This window comes from Suncus etruscus, chromosome 3 (assembly GCF_024139225.1).
Source record: "Suncus etruscus isolate mSunEtr1 chromosome 3, mSunEtr1.pri.cur, whole genome shotgun sequence".
In the NCBI taxonomy this organism is placed as follows: Eukaryota; Metazoa; Chordata; class Mammalia; order Eulipotyphla; family Soricidae; genus Suncus; species Suncus etruscus.
The window spans coordinates 4,878,906-4,899,399 of NC_064850.1; positions in this window are offsets into that span (position 1 = coordinate 4,878,906).

Genomic DNA, 20,494 nt, shown 5'->3' on the forward strand with positions numbered 1-20,494 from the left:
ATATAGAAAACTGTCAGAGTAGGACTTAAGAAGACTAAACCCTTTCTTTCACGTGAGTCGTCGTTTGCCGCACTAGATAGATACAGCGTTCGGTTGTAAAAAGCACAGCGAGGGAAGGCTACGTGGACTTCGGTTGTGTGTGTGCGCTTGATCTTAGGGGCGGTGGTGGTGGTGGAGCGCCAGTCCTGCTTTTAAGAGGCACGTTTTGCACTGCTGCTGTGTGCTTCATCTTCTACCACTTACATTCTCGCCCCTCTGTGTGCTACTTAGCATCTCAGGGCAATGCCTCCATGTCTTTTGATGTTATTTGGAGGAAAACGTTCTTGTACCATGATAATATACTATTCAAAGTATACGTTCCTTCAAATGTGTTAATAGGGGGCCAATTTGTTGCTTTGAATAGGAAATTCAGTTTGTATAGCACATTCTTGTTACCCTAATATGAATTTTCCACCGATCTTGTTTCAGCATGGTCAGATCTCTTTAGTTGCTACTTTCTTGGGGAAAATGCTTTTAAAGAGAACAGTGTTCAACCTCAGCATTAATCTAAAAAATCAAAGTGTTATTTAGCTTTAGAACTCTTCAAACATTTTAATGATAACGCATTAATTTGCTTATAGAGTGCTATGCAATTAGTGGACTGCTCCAGCCACTTAATATTTTTACTAACATTACAAAATAATCCGATTTGTAGTAGTGCTTTTAGTGCTCATCTTTCACCATATATTAATTCCGATAATAACTTTACCATATCTGCAAAACACTGTTCTGGGCTAACCACCTTGAAAATGTCAAGAAATAACTAGGTTCTAAACCTCAAGTTTACATTCAAGTAGAAGTCATAATTCGATGTATGTTATTGAAACTGGATTACTCATCAAAAAAAGCTTTGTGTTGCCTACCTGCATACTGTCTGCCAGATAATTTACTAAACAAAGCAAAAATAAGTCTCTGCCCTAAAGAACTGACGCATTTCCTTTATTTGCCTTGACATTATTTTCCTCTATTCTCCCCAGAGAGGTAAGGCTTCTATCCTTCAAAATAAAATTTTTTCTCTGTGTAGAAACTAAGTTGAAGAGATGTCTCTTAAGTCTATACAGTATGCTCAAATTTCCTGTAACAAATGGCCTTTACTTTCTTCTGAAAGTTTTAGTGAAATAGATGATGAATTATTTCAAATTCTCTAGCCCTGAAAACATTATGTGGAATTTAGATTCTAGCAATCTCTGTGTGTGCATATATAGGCACACCATATCGACTGTGTATTTCATAACATAGTCATTACAGATTTTGTCAAAAGAATATTTTCCCCAAAAGTGGCAATGTAACTTGTAAAGCCCTTTTTTAGATTTTGTGCTGCTATTAAAAACTGATTAAATAAGGCATGTCTGTACCAAATATTTAAGTAAAAGTTTTTTCTTAAAGACAGTTCCTATCCAGTTTTAGCCATGTGATTATGTTTTAATTTTTTAAACAAGTTTACTGCCCATTTTTACTGGACAAATCTATATTGGGAATTCAATTTGTGGTTTCTGCTAGGAGTGATTAAATTGGGTTACTAGTTCTCTTCCAGTTTTGCATTTCATAGCCAATTTTTAAAGTTGAAAGGAAGATGTAAGCCTTCAACACTTTGATATTTATAATACTTTGATATGTATACCGACCTATGGTAGAAAATACCAGAAATACATTCGTATATAAATTTCGTTTGAGATTTTTCTTTGAAGGAGCCTTAGATTTTCATCTGCTTTTGCTTGCGGATCCTCTGGTGAAATGATCATTTTTTTATTGAGTCATTTAGACTTCCTGTTAGTTTTTCTTTGGGGCATTAGGAAGATTTTTTTTCCTTCACTTTTTGTTTTATAAAACTAATTTGTTTTATTTTCTTCATTTTTGTGAATTTTAGGGTGTGTTTTAAATTATACATTGCTTTAAGTATATGCTTGAAATATTTATAAGAATACATTTTCTAAATATTATATAAGTATAATAGTGTATTGTTGGTCAGAATTGTCTCAGGAGCTGGAGAGATAATATAGCGGGTAGGGCATTTACTTTGCACACTGCCAACCCTGGTTCAGTCCCCAGCATACCATATGGTTCCCTGATTGCCTCCAGGAATAATTCCTGAGTGCAGACCCAGGATTAAAACCCCTGTATGTCGATGGAGATGGCCCAAAAAGCAAAAAACAAAAGCAAACAAACAAAAAAAAAAACCTCAGTTAAATGTTGGTTCTACAGATGGAGTGCTATATAGAAATAGTGAAAAGAATTTGGTTGCATTTGACTGAAGTGAACATTTCCATTTCCATACACATTCTTTCTTACCCACTTTTTATATTAAGTAACTAGCCTCTGCTCTCATATTTTACTAATTAGAATACTTAATGCATAAGCTCACCAAAGCCAGCTAGTACTGTGTAAAACTGGGCAACAATTTATTTTTGGAGTGGTGGGAGGGGCCAGATTAAGGTTTTTCTTACACCCTACTGTCTCTGTGCCCATGTGTCACATTAAGCTAGCATGAACCAAGGGAAGATGATCAAAGTACTGTTTTTCTTCAGTGCAGAAACAGTTGAGAAACATAAATGTTAGTATTTCTACACAAAATGCAGTACTTTCGTTTTCTGTTACTCTAAAACCTAGTTTTCTCCTAATAGCTTTCTCATTGAACTGAATGTTTAGAAAATTCATTTATCGATTTATTTTTCTTTCTCTAGATAATCCTCCATCTACAGTAAAGGACTATTTAGTACATACTAGCATATGTATGTTACTGTCGGAAGTAAGTTATATTTGTATAGAGATTGGATAGCCATAAAATTATAATGATTAGGTTTGGCAAAAGGTCTAACTTCATTAGAGCATTGGCTCTTAACCTTTTAGGATTCCAGGCCCTCTGAGAGTGATAAATCCTGAGAACTTCCACACCCAGGAAGATGCACAGGATGTACATAACTCAAAAGATGTACAGTATTGCAATAATTCATGGACCCCCCCCCCCAGTACCCATCCTGGAGTGTAATGAGGGAACAGCCTTTTCTTGCAAGGCCCATCAAGAATATTTCAAAGGAAATCAGGTAATTTGAGTCTACTTTAAGGAATTATTTTACTTTATAAAGAAAGTAGTTGGCTGGGCTGGAATCTGATATTAAAATGTCTTTTTTAGAAGGCATTTTAAAGAAAAAGGATTAAATGTAGAAAAACACAGTATTCTAATTTATTTCAAAGGCTAGTTAGCCACTATTGAAGTTCAACAGAATAGAAATAAAGGGAACGTTTTTGCAACAAATCTGACATGAATTTAAGATGTTCAGTATTTTGACGCTAGAGTTCATTAAATTAATTTACCTCAAATTCTGTGGAATTAGATATTTTATCCTGTTACTAATACAGAATACTAAAAAATAAGATTAACATAACAATCACCAATGTACCAGGTTGATGACATTTTTACTTGATACAACTGACAAGAAAAATTGATCTTGTATTTGTTACCGGAATTGAATATTCAAATATAGTTATTTTGATGTCTGAGAAATCTTGAAATACAGAAACCATTTTCTTACCTGGTTTAACCTTTGAGTAAGTCAATAGCATATCTGCAGGATTGTGTTTGTGGTTATGTGCTTCATTGCTGCTTGGTTTCATTCTTAAAATGATTTATTTCATGTAATTTGTATAAATGTTGAGTGGAGCGTGTACACATTAAAAGCATGTTGTATTATATATAGACTCATTAACATCTATAGATGAAAAATTATAACTGCAGAAATATTTTTCATAAATAGTATATAGCAAAATTCTCCATAGTAACTCATCCACTGTTTGCAATTTATGTGATCCTAAACTTCAAAAACTATTCCATGTGTATATTTTGTATTATGTACCATCTACTGGTCCAAAGAAAAATATGTGAATACAGTTCTAACCTTAAAAATGTACTTTTTTGTTCAAAAAAAAATTGCATTCAGCCTGTGAATGGTTGCAGATTATATGTGAGATGAAAAGTAGAAATAGCTACTAGTTTGCAAAACTGGTACCACTAAATAAACAGGCAATTGTATAAGATGTGTGTATTTATGATTGATTGATACTGCAAAACAACAGTTATGCCCAAGAAACAAGAATTAAATATGAAATTAGTTATTAGGAGATATTAAGAGAATTTTTTGCTTTGTTTTTGATTAAAGGTTAATTTGCTTAAAAGATAGCTGTTGGGGCTAGAGTGGGTCCACGGGTCAAAACACATGCGTTGCATGTAACTGACCTCTATTATGATTCTTAGCACCACATGGTCACCCCAGTAACACCAGGTTCAGCCCTGGAAGTCACTGAGAATCCCCACTATGTCCTGGGTGATTCTTGGGTTCTCAACTGCCAGTCCATTTAGCCAATAATTACAGGTGGGCGTGCATACACACAGGCACACGCACGCGCACACACACAGTGAAATTTGAGCTATACCCTTTTTATTTTAGGAAGTTTATTTAAAGCCAGTAAGTTTGTGTTGATGGTTCTTTTTATGAAAACACTCTAGACAGAAGCCAGATGTTCTCTTTGTCAAGAATAGTCCTATTTGCCTGCCTTTGAAGAATGTCTTTCCTACTGCCTTGAGGAGCTGAGCCTGGGAAAAGTGGAACGGTCTATGAAAAGACTTTTCTCACCTGTTACCTGGTTTCTACCTACTTAGAGAATAAGCACGTGTGTGTTTAAGCTGCTTGGTACCTCTGCTAATCTTGATGACTGATTTTACTGCCTCTACCCACCCTATGATCATTGGTGTCTGAAAATGTGATTTGTAGACTTTTTTAACTTCATTTTAGGGTACATTAAACTGGTAATATAGATAGTGTAAGATGCTGGAGAGATAGTTAAAGGCCCCCTGGTTCTGTCCTCAGTACCACGTGGCCCCTGGCCATTGGGTACAGCCTGGATACCCCAAGCATCACCAGGACTACTACCCAGATATTCCCCATACCGTAGGTCCTGAGCAGTAGAGCATCCTTGGGACTCAACATAGAACTGCTGGCCTGATTGGCTGAGAAGCTTTGGAGGGGCTCCTGGTCTCTTGCCCCCCCCCCAAAATGAAGGTAATTAAGTTATAAGAGTTTCTAAAACTTGTTACGGCAATGAGGTATCATAACCAAAGGTAGCAAGTAAAAAAGAAGGAATCGTTTGGCTTGTATGTAAATAATATCTGTGCATTGGTCTAGTGTAAGCTGTAGTTTTGGGGTTAGAGCCACACCTGGTCATGGTAAGGCTACTCCCTGCTCAGTGTTTGGGGATTGCTGCTTGTGCTCAAGACCAATCCATGTTGATGCCAGGGATTGAGCCCATCAGTCGTCATGAAAAATGTTTCTAGTCCTTTGAACCATGTCCCTTGTGGGCTTTTTGCAGTTATTTTGCACATTGGGTTTGCTTTTGGGGGAGGACTGAGCCAACCCAGAAGTTGCCCAGAAGTAATCCCTAACAGTGCTCAGGGGACCCTATGTAGTGCTAGGAAATGAAACCTGGGTTTTCTCTGTTGCTTGCCACTTAATAGATGACTGAAATGCGTATCAAATGACAAAAAGTATTCTAGTTGAAGCCTATTGTTAGATAAACTTATTCCAGAATCGGGCCCAGAGAGATAGCACAGCGGCATTTGCCTTGCAAGCTGCTGATCCAGGACCAAAGGTGGTTGGTTCGAATCCTGGTGTCCCATAGGGTCCCCCGTGCCTGCCAGGAGCTATTTCTGAGCAGACAGCCAGGAGTAACCCCTGAGCACCGCCGGGTATGACCCAAAAACCAAAAAAAAAAAAACTATTCCAGAACTGAGCCAGTAAAAACTTGACTTGTATGGACCTCTGTCAGAAATATTCGGACAAAATCAACTACTTGTCAGAGTAAAGGCTTGTGCTCTATGCTACTGCTTGTCCACATGAGGTTCTTGTTTACTTGTTCTGATACTTTATAGGGTCACTTGGAAAATTAAACAACTTTCTATAAGATGTATTTTATGTTAATAATTGTACTGTTTCAGATAGTGGGTTAGCTCAAAACTCTGCATGTGTAAATTTGTCAGCTGTAGTTCTCATATGTCTCTAAGATCTTTCCCAAAGCATTTTTTTTTTTTTTTTTTGGTTTTTGGGTCACACCTGGCAGTGCTCAGGGGTTACTCCTGGCTCCATGCTCAGAGGACCATATGGGACGCCGGGATTCGAACCAATGACCTTCTGCATGAAAGGCAAACGCCTTACCTCCATGCTATCTCTCCGGCCCCTCCAAAAGCATTTTAATGACTTTCATTGTAATGCCACAGAAATTTTTAGGTATCAATTTGAATCAGCAGAATTTCTAGTATTGGACAATTTTTTTGATCTGTGAAAATAGCAACTTGATCTGGGTCATTATAACCTTAAAATTGTTCTTGTGTGATCAAATTGAAAGTCCAAGCCCATTTATACTTAAATTTAGTCAGGTTTCCTTAGAACTTAAGGGTGAGATTAAAGAAATATATAAATATATCTGTTAATATTAATAACATTGACGTATAGATCCAATTCAGTCTCTGTGAGACAACACTAAAGATTCTGAAAATAATTTTTTAAGTGTGGTTTTGTTAAAGGGGATTTAGAACTTTTTTTAGGTGACAAATTCTGATTTAGGTCTTAGCTATAGATAGTTCTTTTGTTTGCTACACTCTGTTATTTGCGTCTGAGTCACAATTGACTAAAACTAGTATTTTAAGAAGCAATGGTTTTGCTAGAATATGTGACGTGTAGTGCAAGAGGGTTCTTGTGTTAGCATAGTGAAACCATTCAGGGATTGTCCTCAGTTCTAAATATTCCAATCTTCAATGTCCATTATTCAATGTAATGAAGAAAATATTTTTTCGAAGTTTCACTAGATAGCATTCTAAGATCACAGATATGTTATTTAGTCATTGGACTTCTAAGTTCTCACTAGCAAAACAGAAGTCTCCAGAACACTCCTAACAAAAACAACCAAAATTTTCTGGTGGTTGTATGCCATGGAGGCTTCTGGTGAGTGACTTTTTAAACCTGTCATTAGGCAAATGAAAGTCCTTGGGTAACTGATATAAATTCAGCTGCTATTACTGTTTTGCCTTTGTTGGTGTATTTTTAACAGGCACTTGTTTGCAGTGATCCTAAATAAAATAAGCAAAGATATTACATTGTAAATGAAAAGACAATGGAATTACTTTAGTGCTTAGATCACAGAAGAGAAATTTACATGTCCTTAGTATTTTTAAGTCTAAAAACAATTTATTTGGCTCGTTTTAGATATTCAAGTTCCTAGGCTACATTTTGCCCCAGAATATTTGTGTAACAATTTTTAGAAAAGATCACTGAATTCTGCATTCCTGGATATCTAAAAAATTTAGTTGCTGTGTTCTCTGTGCTGATTTTTGTAACATGCATAGGCTGGATTGTTTAATGATGTGGTTATGTTATATTTACATATATAAGTTTCCTTCTAAGTCGACTCCGTGGTGCCCATCACTAATGTTCCTGTTCTTATCCAACTGGACCTTCAGAGGTTTTGCCTGCTTCCCAGTCAGACGGATTTGACATCTGAAAGGACCAGAAGCTCTGTAAAGGCTTTATCTCCAGAGGAGCCAGGTTCAGGAAGGAAGCTTCCTGATTAAACATAAGGAAGAGCGAACACAGTACAGACTGTTAGGAGGGTCTCTAAATCGGCTGGACCTTTCTTGGACAGAAAGTCAGTGTGTGTTCACTTTTGTTCACGAATCACTTGTTCAGGTATAAAATTTTTTAACGCTTTATGTGAAAATGATTGTAATCGTTAATTGTAGAATTGCGGTTTTTCCTTTGACTTAATGTCATTAAATTAAGTTGGTATTCTTTTTGGAAAGGAGGAAGAGAAAAGTAACCAAGTTACTTTTTAGGGTGTTCATTATTTGTTTTAAGTTACATTTTGGTATGGGGTTCTTACTTTGTATTTTGTTGACGTTGCACCAGGGGCTGTGGGATGAGTGTACACTTTTGTTTATTGGAGTGCCAGAATTTAACCTAGATCCACATACATGCATGCCAAACACTACCACAGAACTACATCCCTGGCCTGTGTTTTATTTTTACATTTAGAAAATTTTGTTTTTCTGAAATTAAAACATGAATTTTGGCTTCTCAGATGCTTTGCAGTAGTCGTTGATGGTTGATAGATTTAAGTTTCTGAGATCTCCCTCTGTTCTGCACCTTCAAAGGCCCTTTATTGAGGTACTGATCCAACTTCACTTGTCAGTTGTATCTTGTCGTTACAAGATCTTATAGAATTAGGAAAGCAATTTAAAATGGTGATTAAAATAAGGATTTCAAGGAAGATAAAAGCAGGTCCGACATACATGTTTGCATTGCGGGAGGCTTGTTTTTGATCCCTGGCACTGCATGATTTACTGAGTACCAGGGCAGGAAGAAGAGCCCCTGAGCACCTCTCTGTGGCCCAAAAGCCAACCTCCCTTTCTCCAAAATAAAATTTTTGTTTGCTTAAGGGCCACATGCAGCAATGGTCAAGACTTACTCCTGATTCTGCTCAGGAATCACCCCTAGTGGTGCTCAGGGGATTTTTGCAAAGTCTCGGATTCAAACCAGGATTGGCCACATGCAAGGCCTTAAATAAGGTTTGTGTATTTCCCTTCTCCTGTTAAACTGTAATGATCTGGAAGCTTAATAAAATCGTTTAACATTGGAGGTTAAATTGGATAATTCACACTGGAAGCTACCCTAGCATACCTCGAGTGAATGTTTGGCTTGTCCCTCCTCAGATCTTTCGTTTAAATTCCTGTTACTGCTTCTATCACAATCAAAAGTCAAGTCTTTTTAGTGACATGGAAAGCTCCCTATATGACCTAATCCTGTGAACTCTGGAACTCCTATCATTCTGTTTGAATCACACGAGTCTCTTGGCTATTCCCAGAACAGGCAGGCCTGTCTCATTCAAACCCTAGGTACTTCAGCTATTCCCTTGAGCTGACTTATTGACTAAAACCAGTCTCATTTCATGGCAGACCTAAAAAAAGAATAAACTAGAGAGGCTGGAGAGATAGTACAGTGAGGATGGTGCTTGGTTTACACACTGTTCTATCCTCAGCACCCTATATGGCTCCCTGAGCACAGCCAGGTATGGTTTAAAAATAAAAAAAATCTTTAAAAAGCTAGAATACTTGTGATAACCCAAGTAACTATCATAGGGACCCAAAATGCTCATTCATTAGCTGAATGAGTGTCCCTGGAGAAAATGCAGTTAGCGCCATGTTTAGAACAATGTCTTGTTTGAAATGAGTGCCAGTGACAGACAGATGCCCCACCCTTTGGGTGGTCTTCTGTTGTTACAGCTCACAACTATTAGAAGTTAATGCTCCTGAATTCCTGGAGAGAAACGAGAACTGGACATTGACCAAAATTAATTTTCATAGGTTGATCCAGAGTTTTCCAAGCAGAGACGACAGTTTGGGCAAGGAAAAGAAGTTTTCAGTAAGGCAATGGAAGCCAGTGAGTTATATTGATCTTAGCAGGAACTTTCCACACTCATATCCTTTAGGGGGCTGACTGTGTCAGGTAAGTGTGCCTCCCCCAAGATACATCCCTTGCTTCTTGAAAAGAGTTTCCACCATTTGTAAACACCCTGATTGGGAACACGCTTTTAAGATATAGCAAACCCACTTTAGGCACCAGCCCCAGTAGCATTTTTAAAACTCGCTGGAGAGGTGCTTTCCCATTGTATACCACCTAAAACATAGAGTGCCATCCCTAAATTTTTAATCACTGGCTGATTTTTAAGTCAGAAAATTTTTTTCTGTCTTGTCCTCTACGCAAATGGAGCATTCTTGATTTCTCGGAGATACACAGCCTGTAGATACCGCTGGTAGTGGTTCTGGATCACATAGATGTTTTTCATTGCCTTATTAGTTGAGCCCCCCCCCCCCAATTGATCTGGCTCCCACTTAGGCTTCTCGAGCCTTAATTTGAACTGTGCACTTTGAGGCAAGTGTGTGGGAGCGGGGAGGCGGCACCACTGAAATACTGTTTGAGGTTTCCTGTTTGCTCTCTGCTGCTGCTGCTGTCTGCCACCAACAACCCTCAAAGCCAGAACAACAGAACGTTGACATTCGCAAGACAGGGCTGCAACAAAAAAACAGTCAAGTGTTTAGTAACGTCATTGACTGGTTTTTACATTCAGTTATGCTTTACAATTTTAAAGGTATTTGTAAGAACTATAATGTGTCAGCAACCTATTTCTGATATGGCTCTTCTAAGGTGCATAATGATTGGAAAGATATTCCAGCCGTGTTGAAGGGTACTATGTCTGTTGCTCATAAATAGGCAGTCCACATGTAAAGACCTTGTCTTAACAGAAAGCCTCTGCTTCTGATCATTCTGAAGCAATAGAACCTATGCCATTTGGAGAGGATGTGAGGGAAGACAATATGCTTTTCTTCCTGTCAATATTCTTTGGAGTAGTTGCTCTGAATATCAAAGAAGGGAACAAAAGACCAAGTGGAAACCCAGAAACTGCTTACTCATCTTTCTGTTCCTTCTCAGCCAGTGTTTCTGGGGAGCATTATTAGCCAATAAGTACTGTTGCTATTGGGGTGGGGTGGGGAAAATGCTCAGTTTATTTCTGGCTCTTTTAGGAATTAGTCCGAGTGGTGCTCCGGGGACCATCTGGGATTCTGAGGATTGAACCCAGGTTGGCAGCATGAAAGACAATTGCCCCACCACTGTACTGTCACTCCACTCTGGCCCCACTGTTGCTAATCTCTTAATATCCTGCCCTCTGAGGCCTCTCCACTGCTATTTATATTTATAAGGGTTTGGGGGGAGGGGCACCTAGGGTTTACTCCAATATATGCTCAGGGAGAACTCCTGATCGTTCTTGGGAGCCATATGTTGTCCTAGGGGACAAACAGCTGTGTGGAAAGCTAGCACTGTCACATCTGCTTTTCAGGTCGGTGGGGCTAGTGGGGAATCACTTGTTCTACTAGTATACTGCCACCTTCTGGCAGTCCGCTGAGCTACAGCAGCCTCAGCCATAGTTCCTCCTCTTTTTTTGTTTTTGTTTTTGGGCCACACTCGGCAGTGCTCAGGGGTTACTCCTGGCTGTCTGCTCAGAAATAGCTCCTGGCAGGCACGGGGGACCCTATGGGACACCGGGATTCGAACCAACCACCTTTGGTCCTGGATCGGCTGCTTGCAAGGCAAACACCGCTCTGCTATCTCTCCGGGCCCCAGTTCCTCCTCTTTTAAACATAAGTCGTGCTTTTCTTTTTTCTTGTGTACCATACAGGGCTACTTACATTTGGGGAGTATCTCTTCATGCCTCCATAAATATATATGGCAGTGTTTTCCAGCTGGTGGTTCATGGACCCAGTGTACACTGGTGTAAAATAAGGTTGGAAACCACTGTTACATACCTGTCTTCCTATATACATATCTACCTTCAGAGTCATAGTACCATTTTCACTATGATCTAACTCATCCCTTTACCAAATTCCTCCCACCTTCATACCATTTATCAAATCCTCAGTATGTATCCAGGTCTGACTATTGGGAAGAGTGGGAAAATAAAGTCCTACACCGTTATGGGAGAGTATAAACAATAGAGCTTTTGAAAATAGTATGGTTGAAATTAAAAATAGCTTGAGACTGGAGCCAAAGTACAGGGGGTGGGGCGATTGTCTTAAACACAATGACCAGGGGCCAGAAAAATAGCATGGAGGTAGGGCAAAGTTTGCCTTGCATGCAGAAGGATGGCTCAAATTCCGATATCCCATATGGTTCCCCCCACCCCCAGAAATCGCCAGGAGCGATTTCTAAGCCTTGAGCCCAGAGTAACCCGAGTGCTGCCAGTTGTGACCAAAAAACCACAATGACCTGGGTTCAATTTCTGAAATACTATATGGTCCTTCAAGCCTGCCAAGAGTAATTTCTGAGTGCAGAGCCAGAGGTAACCCTGAGCCCACCAGTGTGGCCCAAAAGCCAAAAAAAATTAAAATTAAAAATTAGAAAGTTTCAAGAAATGGGGGCCAGAGAGATAGCATGGAGGTAAGGTGTTTGCCTTTCATGCAGGAGGTCATTGGTTCGAATCCTGGCATCCCATATGGTCCCCCGTGACTGCCAGGAGCAATTTCTGATCCTGGAGCCAGGAATAACCCCTGAGCACTGTCAGGTGTGACCCAAAAACCACAAATAAAAAAGTTTCAAGAAATGGAGGCAGAAAGACTGGCAGCAGGATCCTCTAACTTAAAAGAGCCATTTTTCGCCCCAAGTCAGTGCACCCTGAGGGAAAAAGAAGCACTGCCCACAAGGAGAGTGGTCTTCCAGCCACCACAGCTGGACTCGGCCAAGCTCTCCCAAGAAATAGAGATTGACTAGCAGCAGAGTAGTCTGACTCAGAAGATTGATTTTTACCCCAGGTCAGTGCATCCAAGAAGAGTACAACTTCTTCATTCTGCAATCGCACATTTCCTGTGACCAGTGAGTCTCACCCCAACACATAAAAAGCACCACCACACTACAAAAGTCATAATGGGAAACCAATGCAAACCCCTACCTTGCTCACTGCAAGAAGATGGTAGTTTTGAAGACCCAAATTGTGTCAGACACCTGTATAGCTTCTCTGGTTAGAAAATTAGAGAAGAAATGTTGAGGATATTCAAGGAACTCAGAGAAACCCTGGAACAAACAATAGGATAGAAATTATATCAGCTATCTTCTCAGACCATGGTGCACTGAAAATAGAAGTGAATTACAAACAAATGGAGAAATAACTTGAATACCAGGAAATTAAACAACTAGTTACTTAATGGGTCAGAGAGGAAATAAAATGATTCCTGGAAACAGATGAGAATGAAGATACATTATCAGAATACAGTAAAAGTGGTATTCGGAGGAAGTTCTATAGCTTTTCACGCATTAAGAGCCTGCATAATTTAATGACATAGCTTTTGGAAACATGACCAACAAAATGAGGCAAAATCACGCAGGGGGAAGGAAATCATAAGACTTAAAATTTGATGAACTGAACATTCCAAAAACAATCCAAAAGATCAATGAAAGCAAGACTTGGTTCTTTGAAAAAATAAGCAAGATTGATAAATCATTATCAAGACTCAAAAAAAAAAGAGTCTAATAAACTGAATCAAATGAAAGGGGAATATCACAATAGATACTACAGAAATTCAAAGGATAATCAGAGATTACTTTGAGAATCTTTATGCCACAAAATGATAGAACCTAGAAGAAATGGATAAATTCTTGGACTCATAATCTCCTAAGCCTGAACCAAGATGATCTGGAATACTTGAACAGGCCTATCAATATTGAAGAAATTAAAATGGTGGGGCCAGAGAAACAGGCACAGCGGTAGGGCATTTGCCTTGCAGGCGGCTAACCCATATGGTCCTCCCAATCTGCCAAGAGCTATTTCTGAGCACCACCGGGTGTGACCCAAGGGGGAAAAAAGAAATTAAAATGGTAACCAAAACGCTTCCCCCAAAGCGAAAGCTCAGGCCCAAATAGATTCACTAGTGAATTCTTTCAAACCTTTAAAGAGGAGCTACTGCCAATCCTTTTCAAGCTCTTCCAGGAAAGTGAAGAAACAGAAACATTCTTGGTTTCTATGAAGCTAACATCACCCTGATACCAAAAGCAGACAAAGATACCACAAAGAAGAGAATTACAGGCCCATATCCTTGATGAACACAGATTCAAAGATACTCAAAAAAAAAAAAAAAAACCAACAACAACAACAAAAAAACTAGCAAATAGAATCCAACAATTCACCAAAAAGTCATTCACCATGACCAAGTAGGATTCATCCTAGAGATGCAAGGATGGCTTAACATGCAAAAGTCAGTCAATGTAATATCAATAAAAGAAAAAAATCATGATCAGATCAATAGATGCAGTCAAAGCATTACATGAGATTCAGCACCCACTATAATAAAAATAACAAGATGGGAATTGAAGGTATTTTCCTCAATATAGTCAAAGCCATTGACCACAAGTATAGGCAAACAGTTATATTCAATGGAGAGAAACCAAAAGCTTTTTTCTATATCTGGCACAAGACAAGCTTGCCCACTTTTGCCACTTCTATTCAATATAGTACAAGATGTACTTGCCATAGCAATCAGGACAAAAAACGAACAAACAAAAAATGTCAATGGAATCCAGCTTGGAAAGGAAGATGTCAAACTCTGTGGATGGCATGATACCATATTTAGAAAATTCTTGGGGCCGGAGAGATACCATGGAGGTAAGGTGTTTGCCTTGCATGCAGAAGTTGGTGGTTTGAATCCCGGCATCCCATAGGGTCCCCCCTGAGCCTGTCAGAAGCGATTTCTGAGCATAGAGCCAGGAATAACCCCTGAGCGCCGCAGGGTGTGACCCCAAAACCAAAAAATATATATATATATACCAAAAAGCTTCTAGAACAATAGATTGGATAGTAAAGTGGAAATCTACAAAAATCAAGTACCTTGGAGTCAACTAAAGGTAAAATTCCTATACAGACTACAGTGCTTTCTTTCTTACATAATTACAGTACAGTAATTATAATCAGGAAGTATAGGATTAATAAATGTTACCTAATTCTCAGACATGTTTAAGTTTCACCAGTTACCCCTAAACATCTTGTATTCCCATTTTTTCATTTCCGTATTGTGCACTGCCTTCACAAATCATGTGTCTCCAGTTCCTTCAGGTTTCAGTACCCTGTCTGCCTTTGTCTTCAATAACTGCCACATTTGTGGAGATAAGTCCAGTTATTCAAAAAATATCTATGGGGGTGTCATTTTCTTTGTTTTTGTTTTTTCCCTGGAAGGGGATATGGTGGGGGTATTGGTTTAGATTACACCTGGGGGATCTTAGGACTATCGCAACCTCGGTGTTTGAGGATCAGGCAGTGGCCCTCAACTTGGGTTTTCTCGTAGACTTACTGCACCATTGTTTTAGAACTACTACAGAGCATCCTGTTCTTAGAACATTGCAGCAGGAGGCACACGGATGCATGTCCCACTGCTGCGATGCTAGTGTCCAGCCTTCAGGTAAGGTGATGCCCTGCTAGTTTCTCCTATACCTGCCCTTTGAGTGATGTAGGGAGAGTGCTCAAGATGCTGCCAGTTGGTTTGCTCCTCATCAAGCTCAACCACCAGTTTTAGTGGCAGTGCTTCCATTCTTGTTCTTTTGTTTGTTGTTTTTATTTTGGAGCTACACCCGCAGTACTCAAGGGCTACTCCTAGCTCTGCACTCAGGAATCACTCCTGGTTTGAGGAACCATGTGGAATGCCGGGGATCCAATTCAATCTGGGTCAGCCCGTGCAAGGAAGCACCCTATCCCCACTGTCCCATCACTCAGGCCCCAATTTTTTTTTTTTATATTCTACTAAAAGGGCTTTCCTTTACTTGTTTTGTTTTGTTTGGGGGCCACACCCAACGATGCTCAGGTTGTACTCCTGGCTTGCACTCAGAAATCACTTGACCATATGGGATGCTGGGGGATCAAACCGCTGTCCGTCCTAGGCTAGCATGTGCAAGGCAGACGCCTTACCGCTTGCGCCACCGCTCTGGTCCTTACCTTTTCTTTCTAACTTTGAGCTTTTCAGCAGCAGATATTCTTGTCCCATTCCTGACTTTCTAGTTTTAAGCTTTAACTCACTTTAGGTGCTCACACCAACCCTGGGCTTGCTTTTAACAGCCACCCAAACCTGCCTCCTCATTTGCCCACCTGCACTTGTACCAGCTTTCCTCTCTCTTACCCACATCTCTGTCTTTGTTTGGCCTTCAGTCTGGACAAGGGGTCCTTGAATCTAGCTTCTGAAACTATGGTCATGACTTCACATGAGCTCCCATAGCTCTTCAGACATTTGTTTAAAAAGTTTCTTTTATGGGGGCCTGAGCAGTGGTGCGGAGTGGTGAGGTGTCTGCCTTGCCAACACTGGCCCAGGACGGATCGCGGTTTGATCCGCTGGCATCCCGTATGGCCCCCCAAGCCAGGAGCAATTCTGAGCGCATAGCCAGGAGTAACCCGTAAGTGTCACAGGGTGTGGCCCAAAAAAAAAAACAAAAAAAGTTTCTTTTATGCTTTATTATCAGTCTTTTTCTGTATACCTATTTTATAAACTTTATATTTTATAGTGTACCCCTGGGGTCAAGTAAACAATTCTTGGGCAAAAAGGGACCATGCATGGAAAAAGTTTAAGAAGTCCTGCCCCAGAAAATGAGAATATTGGTAATGTTAAGCAACTTCCTTCAAAGAAAGTACACCGATTACACCTCCTTTTAAGTACTTTCTTAGGAGGTCCGAGAGGTGGCTAGTCTTCACCATGTGAAGATACACAAGATCTGAAACGCAGAAGAAGTTAACTAATCAGAACTATACCTGGACATTCCAGCACTTTGATTTTGCATGCCTAGCTAGCCTCCAGAACCGTGAGCAATGATTTTCTGTGATTAAGTAGTGCCTAATCAATAATACTTTTTGATAGCAGCCCATAATGGCTAAAGCAGGAAGCTGAAAAAAGGAAGAGTTTTAACCTGGAATAACCGTCGTCTATCGCTTCTTTTTCCATTCACATCTGCTTTTTGGTTGAGAAACGCAACAGAGGAGAGTGCTGCTAGAGCACCTTGAATTCATAACATTATTACTTTTGACTTAATTTTCATTGTTGATTTGTTCCTAAACATTTTAACCTTGCCAGAATTTTCACAATACCTACATTCAGTTATGTGACTCCACGTGGGTCTCTAAGATGCATGTCATGTGACTTCAGTTTGAGACTTCCTAATAGCCAGCGTGGAACTACCTGCAAACTGCTTGTATTTATTCATCAAATAGATGAACTGTGTGGGAAGTGACTACACCCAGCTGGGATTAGGATTTACTTCTGATTCTGCTCAGAGGTCATTCCTAGTGGGCTTGAGGGACACTGTGGTACTGGAGATTGAGTCGACTCAGCCATATGCAAGGGAAATGGCTTCCTTATGCACTCTACTATCACTGTGACACAAGGGTGTACATTTTGTTTTTGTTTTTTTCCTAGTAGGATTCCCTCGTGCATAATTACCCAATTCCTTTGTTTTATATATTTTTGTCTGTTTCAAAGTTGAGAATTCTGAAGTCCTTTGCTTCTTAATAACTGCCCATATTTTTGGGGGGGGGTCACACCCGGCAGTACTCAAAGTTACGCCTGGCTCTGTGCTCAGGAGTCACTCCTGGCAGGCTTGGGGGACCATATGGGATGCCAGGATTTGAACTACCTTCCTACTGCATGCAAGGCAAATGCCCTACCGCTGTGCTATTGCTCTGGCCCCAATCACTGCCCATCTTTAGTTCTAGCCCAGAGATACCAACCTGTGTGTTCAAGGAACTATTGTGTCTTTGAGGAAATTTTTATGTTAACATTTCCAAACAAGAGAAATGTGACATTTCATTTCTATTTGTATCCAGGTAGGATGTCCAATCCACAATTACTGGAAAGATGGTATAAGAAGGTCATGGCATTGGCTGAACCCAAGACTTCTTTTATTGCCTATGATGCAATCATTGCTCTTGATGGATGATTGTGGCACATATTTTGGGGTGGTCCCATAGGTAAACATTTATTGTAGCTTGTATGGATGTATAGATAAGTATCTAATTTTTTTTTTGTTTTTACTTTGTTTATTTTTGGGCCACACCTGGCAGTGCTCAGGGGTTACTTCTGGCTCTGCACTCAGAAATTGCCCCTGGCATGCTCGGGGGACCATATGGGACACTGGGAATTGAACCAGGGTTGGTCTGGGGTTAGCCACATGCAATGCAAATGCCTTACTGCTATGTTATCACTCTGGACCTGAAAAGTGTGTGTCTATGCAATACCCCCCCATATGGAGTCTAGAACTATAGTGAACGTAGAAAATGACTTTATTTGGGGGGAAATTTAAATTACCTAGGGATCAATAAACAAAAATCACCCTACATAATGGACAGCATTCATTGTCTGGTGTTGGGGTTAGCATAGTAGGCTGCATGGCTCTAGGTCCTTTTGCAGTCAGCTAGGGAAGGCCATCGAGTCAGATGAAGAAGAGCTGGGAGGAGGATGGGGACAGTGAAGGACGCCAACCAAGTCCTGAATTTCAAGACAGCTCAGTCAAACTACCTATTTGGCTGTTTTAAATGTGGTTTATGTTCCCAAACACGAAATTTATACACTTGGACAGTGGCTGTGTGTGTGTGTGTGCGTGTAATTGAGCTTCAAATAAAACCTTAGTGTGTCACTCAAGGATAGATTCACTTCAGGCTCTTAGATATGGCAGCCACGGACTTTTAGTTTCCAGATCATCCCATATTTGTGAATACTCCTCTCTCTCTCTCTTCTCTCTCTCCCTCTCTCTCTCTCTCTCTCTTCTCTCTCTCCCTTCTCTCTCTCTCCCCCCTCTCTCCCTTCTCTCTCTCTCCCCCCTCTCCCTTCTCTCTCTCTCCCCCCTCTCTCTCTCCCTTCTCTCTCTCCCCCCCCTCTCTCCCTTCTCTCTCTCTCTCCTCTCTCTCTCCCTTCTCTCTCCCCCCTCTCTCCCCCCCTCTCTCCTCTCCAACCCCCTCTCTCCATCCCCCCCCACAGATGTATCTAATCCCTAAGAGAATCTGACTGACAGGCCAGTTAGCGTCCATCCTTCAAAGCCATATCCAGTTGAAGCAGTTGCTTACACTCAAGCAAACTCTGGAGTTGTGGTGGCCTCATTATGCCAGAGAGGCAAGATCATTTATGCAGGTCACCAAAGAAGGCACTCAGTAAGTTGCATCCTGTGAGTCAGGGTTTTACTTGGAATATTCAGCAGTCTGTGGAAACCCCTGAGCTCATCATTATAAGCAATAAAGTACATGGACTCCCAAGAACTCTTGCTGGATTCTTTGTGGCACTTTTTTTTGTTTTTGTTTTTGGGCCACACTCGGCAGTGCTCAGGGGTTACTCCTGGCTGTCTGCTCAGAAATAGCTCCTGGCAGGCACGGGGGACCCTATGGGACACCGGGATTCGAACCAACCACCTTAGGTCCTGGATCGGCTGCTTGCAAGGCAAACGCCGCTGTGCTCTCTCTGGGCCCCTTTGTGGCACTTTCAACTAATTCAAAACACAGCATTTGGCTGGAGTGAATGCAGAAGGCAGTGTTTCTTTGGTTGACCCCAGGAACCAGCCTATGGTCTCCTATAGACTGAAATTAGGCCTGTAGAATAAACATCCACGAGTGGTAAGACCGCCTCAGGCGCCGTGTTTCTAGCCCCTTAGGAGCCCAGGTTGGCCACCTACAAGGAAATGCTCTCTCCACCATGTTCTCTGTCCCAGACCTTGAATTTTTATGATTAAAAGATGAATTGGTCATGACTAGGGCAATTGTACAGCAGGTAGGGCATCTGCCTTGCATGCAATCCTTGACATCCCATATGGTCTCTAAGAACTGCCAGTTCCAGATCATCATTCTCTTCCTCAAGATCCAGAACATGGCTCTTATTCCCTTCACCCCTTTCTCACAAGTCCAGCCAAACCACCTGCGATGCCAAGTGTTCCCAGGAGGACTCTCCCTTAACTCCTCAAAACTGCACCCTGACAGATGTGGGGAAAAAAAGCATCATCAGGAGGTTAGAGGAAGTGCTGACTGGGGAACAGCTGGCTGCACAGTGCTCACTGGCTGCTAACTAAAGTGGCTTTCACTAGAGAAGTATACATTTATTTTTTTAAATATCTTTATTCAGGCAACTTGACTACAAATATGATTGTGGTTGGGTTTCAGTCATATAAAGAACACCCCCCTGCACCAGTGGGACATCCCTATCACCAATGTCTCCAATCTTCCTCCCCCAAACACCCCCCCCCCCCCGCCTGTATTCAAGACAGGCATTCTACTTCTCTCACTCATTAACATTGTCACCGTAGTTTGCATTTATCTTCAGTATTTATCCTGAGACTTAGGCCCTCCAAGGAAGGCCCCCAGCCGCTCAGGAGTCCCCCTCCTGGGGTTCGGGAAGTGGAGAAACTCCCCTGACTTCCTCCTCTTAATCCCCGTTTGACATCCAAGCAAATGCATCTCTTGGGGTCCCAACGCCCACCCAATTAGCTTCTGCAGCAAGCCTGTCCATCCCTGCGCGGGCCTTGGCTCTGTCCCCCCACCCCAACTCCCTCCACCCAGGGGGAGAGACCTGGAGAAAAGTGAGCCGCAGCCTCCTTTATTCCCTGGCGAATTCCATTTCCTTCCCCATTGTGTGAGGATTCTCCGCGGTGTAACGGGACACCCAGCATCCCCGCTTTTGAAAGGCGGCACCCACGGAGGTCGCGAATGACCACTCCCAGAGCCGAGTGAGCACGTCAGGGGGTGCCTGGAAGCCTGGCAGCCGGCACCTGGGGCCAGTAATTACAGGCTGGGCCCGGAGGAAAGAAGGAGCAGCCAAAGACAGCTGAGTCTTGGAGCTGGCCCAGGAGGGGGTTGAGAGTTG